This window comes from Leptonychotes weddellii, chromosome 2 (genome assembly GCF_054177405.1).
Source record: "Leptonychotes weddellii isolate Sample4059 chromosome 2, ASM5417740v2, whole genome shotgun sequence".
NCBI classification, from domain to species: domain Eukaryota; kingdom Metazoa; phylum Chordata; class Mammalia; order Carnivora; family Phocidae; genus Leptonychotes; species Leptonychotes weddellii.
The window spans coordinates 106188971-106197277 of NC_138370.1; the positions used below are offsets into that span (position 1 = coordinate 106188971).

The following is an 8307-nucleotide window of genomic DNA, read 5'->3' on the forward strand; positions in this document are numbered from 1 at the left end:
GATGGTTATTAAGGAGGGCACTTGTTATGATGAGCACTGGGTATTGTATATAAATGATGAATCACTGAATTCTACTCCAGAAACCAATATTGCACTCTACATTAACTACCTAAAATTTAAATTTAAAAAATTGTATTTTGTAAGTGCTATAAATTTTGTCTTTCTTCAAGAAAAGAGAAGCCAAAGTCAAAATAGAAGATATATATTATTTCTATACTAAATCAAGGAAAATCTCGTTACTATTTCTTTTGAAGATTTGCAATTTAAAGTAATGCAATATTTCTATGAAATTTTATTACTAATATAAATTATGCCTAAATTTCACATATGATATAAGTGCATTTGAATCTGTTACATAGGACTGGAAAAAAAAGATTATTTTTTTTGAGAGAAATATTCCACCCTTCCTTTTAAATCCCACCTGCACACAAAAATAGGTATGATTTACTTGCTCACAAATTTCAAGGTCTACATTACCTGAGTAATCATAATAAAAAAAATAAAGAACACTTAATGAACTAGGCACTTATTACATTCTAGGCAGAGTTCAAAGCAGTTGACACATGCCAAGTCATTTAATTTTTACCACAACCCTATGAGATACTTACTAGGAGGAAGAAATTGAGCATGCAGAATTGAAGGCTCTTGCCTAAGGTCAGAAAAAGAGTAACCCAACTGAGCTTCAATCATGTGGTCTGGATCCAGAATTTATGTTCTTAACCACTTGCTATCTTTTTTCCTCAGTGTGGCATTCATGACTCTTATCATCTGGTAGGAGGAAACCTTTCTAGAATCATTGCATATTACTCTGATATATACATTCAACTTCCTAGCCCATTTCTCAAATCTATACCATGTGTTCCTGTTCCCATGATTGTTTATGCTGTCCTTCCTTATTTAATGCCCATCCTTTTTTAAAATAGCCATGTGAAAGGTTAATGTCTCTGACTTTTTCCCCTGGTCCTACCAACCAAAGTGGATTCTTCCTTCCCTCTTTCTTGTCCCTCTAATCATCTAGCACTTAGCTTAAACCACTCATAGGTCTCTGTCCACTTACTGCTTTCTATTTTGTCTTGAGGTTATGTGCACACATTTTTATATCCCTAAACAATCTTCCAGTACATGAAAACAGAGCTGTTTAATTTTAATCACTATATCCAGGCTTATCTTTGAAAGCATCTCTTGGTAGAATATATTAATAAGTGAATATATAGTTCATTTAAATGGAAAAAGAGATAAAAAACAATAAAAATGAATCAATCTTGGAGAACTAATTGATGTGTTCATTTTTGGGCAGTACATTATCAGTTTTTTCAGACTATTAAGACTTTTATAAGTAAATTCTAAGTGACGGTTAAGAACTCATTTCCTCATGAAGTGAAAAATTTACTTTCACATTATAAGGTTCAGAGTCAAAGATATGTAAAAATAAGATATAATGTCCAAATCCTTCATAAAAATTTATGAGAATGTAATATGTATAGCTAACAAAATGTGATTTTTAAGTTTAGACAAAACATCTTGGTAGTATTTCTCCTAAATATAGTCTAGGTGACTTGAGCATAGAAGATATGAGTTTCTCTGTATACTTAACTCAATTTTATTGTGCAAATCCCTAGAAGTTAATTTGTATATTCTAGGTGAGTAAAAAAAAAAGAGAGAGAGAATACATAAATGTGTGAACAAATTAAAGAATGATTAAAGAACTTTAAACTTCAAGAAATAACTAGAGTACATAAGTTTGTTTAAACTTTTACCCTAGAAAGAACAATTTTTTTTTTTTTTTTTTTGGTTAGAGAGCAAAGAAAGTTTATACTCATTAAAAGGATTTTAGGCTCTTCCTGTTATTCCAAATTGTTATCATTAATGGAGATTGAGACAATGTCTATGCCAAGAACAACATACTAAACCACCAGGTAAATATATCAACTGAGACTTGAAGTCAGGTCATCAGATTGTGGTAAAAAAGCTAGCACTGTGAAAAAAACCTAGACAAAATTTGCATTTTTTGGGGGATGTGGAATTAGGGAACATACCTCCAGTCTTTCATTTATTGGATATTATCCAGCACTGGATATTTTCTGAACTTTCCATTTCAGCCATTTTCACATATAATAGTCTCATATTATAGTTTTCATGAGTATTTTCCTTATGACTAAATATTTAAGCAGTTTTTCATATGATTACTTTCTATTTTATACCTTTTCTTCCCCTAAACTAAATTGTTTAAGAGAGACAAATGGCTTGTCTCTTCTTTTTTATTAAACTGTAGGATGTACCAAAAAAAATGTAGGATGTCTTCTGATATTTTTGATGTATGTGTTTTTTTTTCCTGATATATGTATGGCAAATATCTTCCTCATTTCTTTAGTTTGTTCTTCATACTTTGATGTATCCTTGACGAACAAGTTGCTAATCTCATTATCATCTAATTTATCGTTTTTAAGAGGTAATACTTTTGAGCCCCATGGAAGAGTGCTTTGCTTACTGTAATATCATGAGTATGTTTTCCTGTGCTTTTCCCCCCTAAAATCCTCATTTTTCACCATTAACATTTAGATTTGCAATCTGTATAAAACTGATTTTTAGGAAAGATGTGAGATTTTTAGGAACGGTATAAGATTGGTGGGGGAGGCACTAAGTATATTTTTTTCTTATGAATATCCAATTGATCCAGCATCATTTATTGAAAAGATCATCCTTTCTACACTGCATTTGTGATTCACATCTGTCAAAAATCAGTACCCTATGTATGGATCTCTTTCTGGACTCTGTATATAACTCTAATACACAGCTAGTTACATTGTAAATTTGTACAGCCATTTTGGAAAGCTGCTTGGATATATCTGTTAAGCTAGCAATTAGGCATATGATTCAGCAGTTCTATTCCTAGGTGTATGTTCAAAATAAATGCATGCAAAAGTTCACCAAAAGACATATACCTGAATGTTCAGAGAAAAATTATTAGTAATAACTAAACACTGAAAACTACCATATTGTTCATGAATGTTGTAATGTATAATTATGGTATCTCATACAATGAAATATAATGAATAATAAAAATGAATCAACTGTAACTATGTACAATAACATGGATGAATTTCACAAAGTTCAAGGAAAAAAGCCAGCAAGAAAGTGGGAGAATGAATCCTTATACAATAAGGTTTCACTACAGATACAACTAATCTATAATGCTAGAAGTAAGGATATTGTTAACCATTGGGTATAGTAGTGTAGGAAAAGAGGGAGTCTTCTAGGCTGCTGGTAAGGCTTTATTTCTTGAACTGGATGGTGTATTCAATTTGTGAATGATTATTGGATGGTATGTGTATGTGAACTTTTAAGTGGATGTTACATTTTAATAAATGATTTTTAATAGGAAAAATATTTAAATAATTTACAGTTAAAGAATAAATCTTTTTTTTAAAGATTTTATTTATTTATTTGACAGAGAGAGACACAGCGAGAGAGGGAACACAAGCAGGGGGAGTGGGAGAGGGAGAAGCAGGCTTCCCACTGAGCAGGGAACCCTATGCAGGGCTCGATGCGAGGCCGATCCCAGGACGCTGGGATCATGACCTGAGCCAAAGGGATGCTTAACGACTGAGCCACCCAGGCATCCCTAAAGAATAAATCTTAATAAAACTTAGGAAATATTTAGAACAAACCTAAAACTTGTGGGATGCAGTTAAAGCTCTGCTCAGAGGGAATTTTGTGACAGTTTTACATACTTATGTTAGGGGGAAAAAAAACCCTGAATTCATTAAAATAAGCAGACAATTTAATATTTAAAAGAATAGAGCAACAGAATAAGTGTAAAGAAAGTAGAAAGGAGGAAAGATAGAACAGAGACCATTAACATAGAAAACATAGAATGAATTAAAGAATCCAATAGTTGCAGGTTTTTATTTTAAATGAATAAAATTGAAAAATTTGCAAGGGTGATCAAAAGAAAAAGAAAGTTCTACACATAAAAATATTAAATAACTTCTGGAGTGAGAAATAATACATAAACACTGAAGATATTAAAAAGATAATAAAAATATGAGAAACTTGATGATAAATTTGAAAAGTTAGGTTAAATAAGCAAGGGTATTGAAAAATAATTTGGCAAAATAGGATTCAATTCAAGTAGGAAGCAGTTACTTAGAAACAAAGATATGCTCCAGCTTGAGATCAGAAGGTACAGAAGAAAATAATGATAAGTGAGGCTAAAAAGAAAAAAAAAAGGAATTAATTGAAAGTCTGCCAGATGAATATCTATATAAATTGGCACCTTCTAACCCATCTCTACTCTTTCACCCCATCCCATGTTCCTGTCTTTTAACCCCAGGTAAACACCTAAACAGCTAATCATATAGTAAAAAAAAAGCAAAACCAACAATAAGTAAGACATAGAAAGAACTGCTTGTGGAAAATTTAGAGTTCTGGCTTCCAGAGCAAAGTCATGTCTGTTCCTGGTTTCTCCAACCACTCATTTCTTAATCAAAATTAATAGTTAAGCCATTGTCAACTGACACAGAATTACCTGTCACATTTATGCCAGAGACATAGCTGAAAACAGACTTAGGCCAGTAGGAGTGAGGGAAATTTACATATGTAGGAGTGAAGGAAAATCACAACAGCTATCTGAAAAAAAATCAACCTACAACAATCAAAAGCTTGAAATAGACCACAATAAATGAAAATTAGAACTGACTCTGGAGGAAAGAGAACACAAAATAATTTAAAACAATATCACTAACCCTAGCAGTAATAATAACAACCAACTCTTTTAATTCTTAAGGCCCCCTTCTTAGAAAGAAGTACTTTATTCATGTACTAATTTGGGGCACAAGCCTTATAGTCACCCTAACCTACTTTTTCTCTCATACTTACCATCTGATTCATCAGTAAGTTTTATCAACTCTATCTTGAAAATATACTCAGAGTTCAGTTACTTCTCATGAGCTCCAGAATTGACTACCCTAGCCAAGTTACCATCATCTCATCAATGAGCTATTTAATTGGCCCTCTAGCTTGTCTCCTTGCTTCTATGTCCCACTGCCCTTGCACCTCCACCATCATTTACTGTTTCTCCTTGTAAATGTCGCTGTAATCTTGCATGTCACCCTCAAAATTCTCCAATGTTTACTCATATATTAGAATAAAATCTAAATTCCACACATGCTTCATCAGGTCTTATACATTTTAGCAATGGCTACTTTGTAAAAATTTCATTGCCCCCAAATATTCTTCCACTCCTTCACATAAATCCCACCAGACTAATCTCTCTACTTCTTGAAATGCAAAATATGCTTTAAATTAAGAATCCATATTAAAAAAAAATAAAACAAAACCCACAAGATTTAAATAAGTTAGAATGTAAAAGCTACCAATCCTCTCAATATAAAACTAAAGATTTAGTTGATAGAAATCAATGACTATATGTAGATGATGCACAATATCCATTCTATTTAAACAAATGTTATCATTCCTAACAAATACCATTTGTAGGAGCAAACTACTATACTAAGACAGGAAAATAATTTTACATGAAATTACATTTATTGTCTATCTGTATGCAATGTTTTCTATATATACACTGCATTATACTTTGGTATTTTTTATTTTTAATGAAAATTGAATGCACTTCTAAAAGGCTTAAAAACATGTACAACTTCATGTTTTATCTCTTTTATCGTGTGGTCATTTCTGAAGGAGAACATAAACATGGGTGATTTTTTTGTGTGATTTTTGTTCATTCATGCTTCCTAAATCTCCCAGTCTAGTGTTAAATTACTGACAATAACACAGTGCACTTTCAGAATAGTTATATTTCTATGAAAACGTTTTTAAAAATCATACAATTGCCTACATACATATGCACACACAAATGCATTCAAGAAACTCATATACATAAACTCCTTTTCCAAATAAAGATGTTATGACAGGGACGCCTGGGTGGCTCAGTTGGTTAAGCGACTGCCTTCAGCTCAGGTCATGATCCTGGAGTCCCGGGATCGAGTCCCGTGTCGGGCTCCCTGCTCAGCGAGGAGCCTGCTTCTCCCTCTGACCCTCCCCGCTCTCATGTACTCTATCTCTCTCTCAAACAAATAAATAAAAATCTTAAAAAAAAAAAAGAAAGATGTTATGACAACATGTTATGACATTTACCCAGTAAGATTTTAGAATTGCTATGGACTAGTGACTATAGCACACCTCATTCCTTCCCTCCTTGGGTGCCACTGACTCTTAGAGTTAATCTGCCTCTGTCCCCCCTTTCCCCCTTTGTAAATTACATGTATGGGGTCAGATAGTTTAGTTGTTAGTTCTTGGCTTTCCATATAAAGAGCTGGGTATTATAAAAACTGTATTGTAAGAGCCACATCAAGACTCGATACAGATCATGAGATCTTATACTTTGAACACAATGTCATAACTGGATCAGAATTTTGAGTGTCTTGAAATGGGATAAATGTAAACAATTGTGGTCAGGAAGTAGACTGTGGAATATCATTTACAAAAATAGTTGCAATTAATCTTTTTTTTTTTTTAAATTATAACCATACGCTATTTGTGATACAACTTTACAGGTCATACATCAAGCAGTAGCATTTACTTCTTGTCCCTTGAATCTAGGCTGCACTTGTAATACATGTTGACCAACAGAGTGCAACAGAAATCATAGTGTATGAATTCTAAGCCTTGCTTGCTTCTGTTCTCCTTGTGGAACTCTGAGACTGCTATGTGAATAAGATCAGCTAATATGCAGAATAAGGAGAGTCATGTGGCCTAATTTATCTTATTTTCAACTACTGAGAGCTAATCTTCTGACTAATGAGTGAGGCAATAAAACACCAGCCAGCAGACCTTAGATGTATAAGCAAGCCAAGTATCCTAGATTAGAACAACAGAGCTTATCTGTGTACTCATGAATAAGAATAAGTGACTATTTTTTTAATCCACTAAATCTAGGGAATGTGGGCTGTACAACAACAGTTAACTAATATATTGGTTTAAGGGTATTTGCAATGAAAAAAATCACAGTAGTGGAGAATCTGAAAATTTGGAATAAAGAAAAAGTTACAGAGAATCACACTACTACTGAAAATAGAAGCAAAAGACTTCAGAGAATAGTAATGAATAAGAGCTGAATTCACTAGTCAAATGGTGAGTGACACCAAGCAAATATGATTCAGGATTCTATAGTCTCAGTTCTATTATTTCTATTATGAAAAATAATTTCAGTATCTAAAGCAGGATAAGAAACTATTATTTGTATACATTATAAACATTGGATGAATGAAGCTATAAAAATAATTAAGCAATGCTTTTGTTTTAGCCTACAAACTTCTCATATCCTTCTTATCCTACCCTGATTGGTCTTGAACGAGTGACAGTTAATATAAATGATGGCTGCACTTACAATAATATTTATTTTCCATAATATGTTTTTTCATCTCAAATTAATTCAAGATAAGAATTTTCTGATTAGATGAACTCACAAGTGTAGGTAGTGTGCTACACGAGGGGCAAGTCTTTTCGCTAACACCACAAGAGTCTCTGGCCCAATGAGTGGAGTTTGATAGTAATTCTTGCTATAAGTATAATTCAGATGTGTCAACTTTAAGGAGAAATCCTTTTTTAAATGGTCTGTGTTTTCTTTTCTCCATATTTCTTAACTGCTTGGGCCTCACACGTTACTGGGCCTTTTCGATTTTCAGAGCAACTTGATGAATCCTGCTATAAGGTCCTAAAAAGGGAACTCACTCAGTGGGTCTGATGTGGTGGATGCTGGCCAGGGAAGTTCTGCTCATGTGTGGCACCATTTCCCGAGAACACCCATGGGAGGTCATGCCTGATCTCTGCTTCTACAGAGATCCTGAAGAGATTGAAAAGGAAGAGCAGGCCGCTGCTGAAAAGGCTGTGACCAAGGAGGAATTTCAGGGTGAATGGACGGCTCCAGCTCCTGAGTTCACTGCTACTCAGCCTGAAGTCACAGACTGGTCTGAAGGCATGCAGGTGGCCTCGGTGCCTATTCAGCAGTTCCCTACTGAAGACTGGAGCACCCAGCCAGCCACTGAAGACTGGTCTGCAGCTTCCACTGCTCAGGCCACTGAATGGGAGGAACAACCACTGAGTGGTCTTAAGCTGGTCTTCCACAAAGGCAAACAAAATGGAAATAGAAATTGAAAAGGTTGACAGAAAAGAAACAGTTTGTAAAAAAAAAAAAAGAATTTTCTGATTAGATATAGATAAATTGGATCAACTAGTTTATTCAGTGTAAAATAGAAGCTTGAAACATCTTGAGTATAACATTGACAC

At 33.8% G+C, this 8307-nt stretch overlaps 1 non-coding gene across 1 annotated transcript; it reads left to right on the forward strand.

Annotated features, from left to right (window-relative positions):
- The first annotated feature begins 7440 nt into the window (after positions 1–7440).
- On the forward strand, positions 7441–7588 carry LOC115939340 (small nucleolar RNA SNORA62/SNORA6 family). The gene has a single exon (XR_004074168.1). It is a non-coding gene; the product is annotated as a small nucleolar RNA SNORA62/SNORA6 family (small nucleolar RNA).
- The last annotated feature ends 719 nt before the right edge of the window (positions 7589–8307 follow it).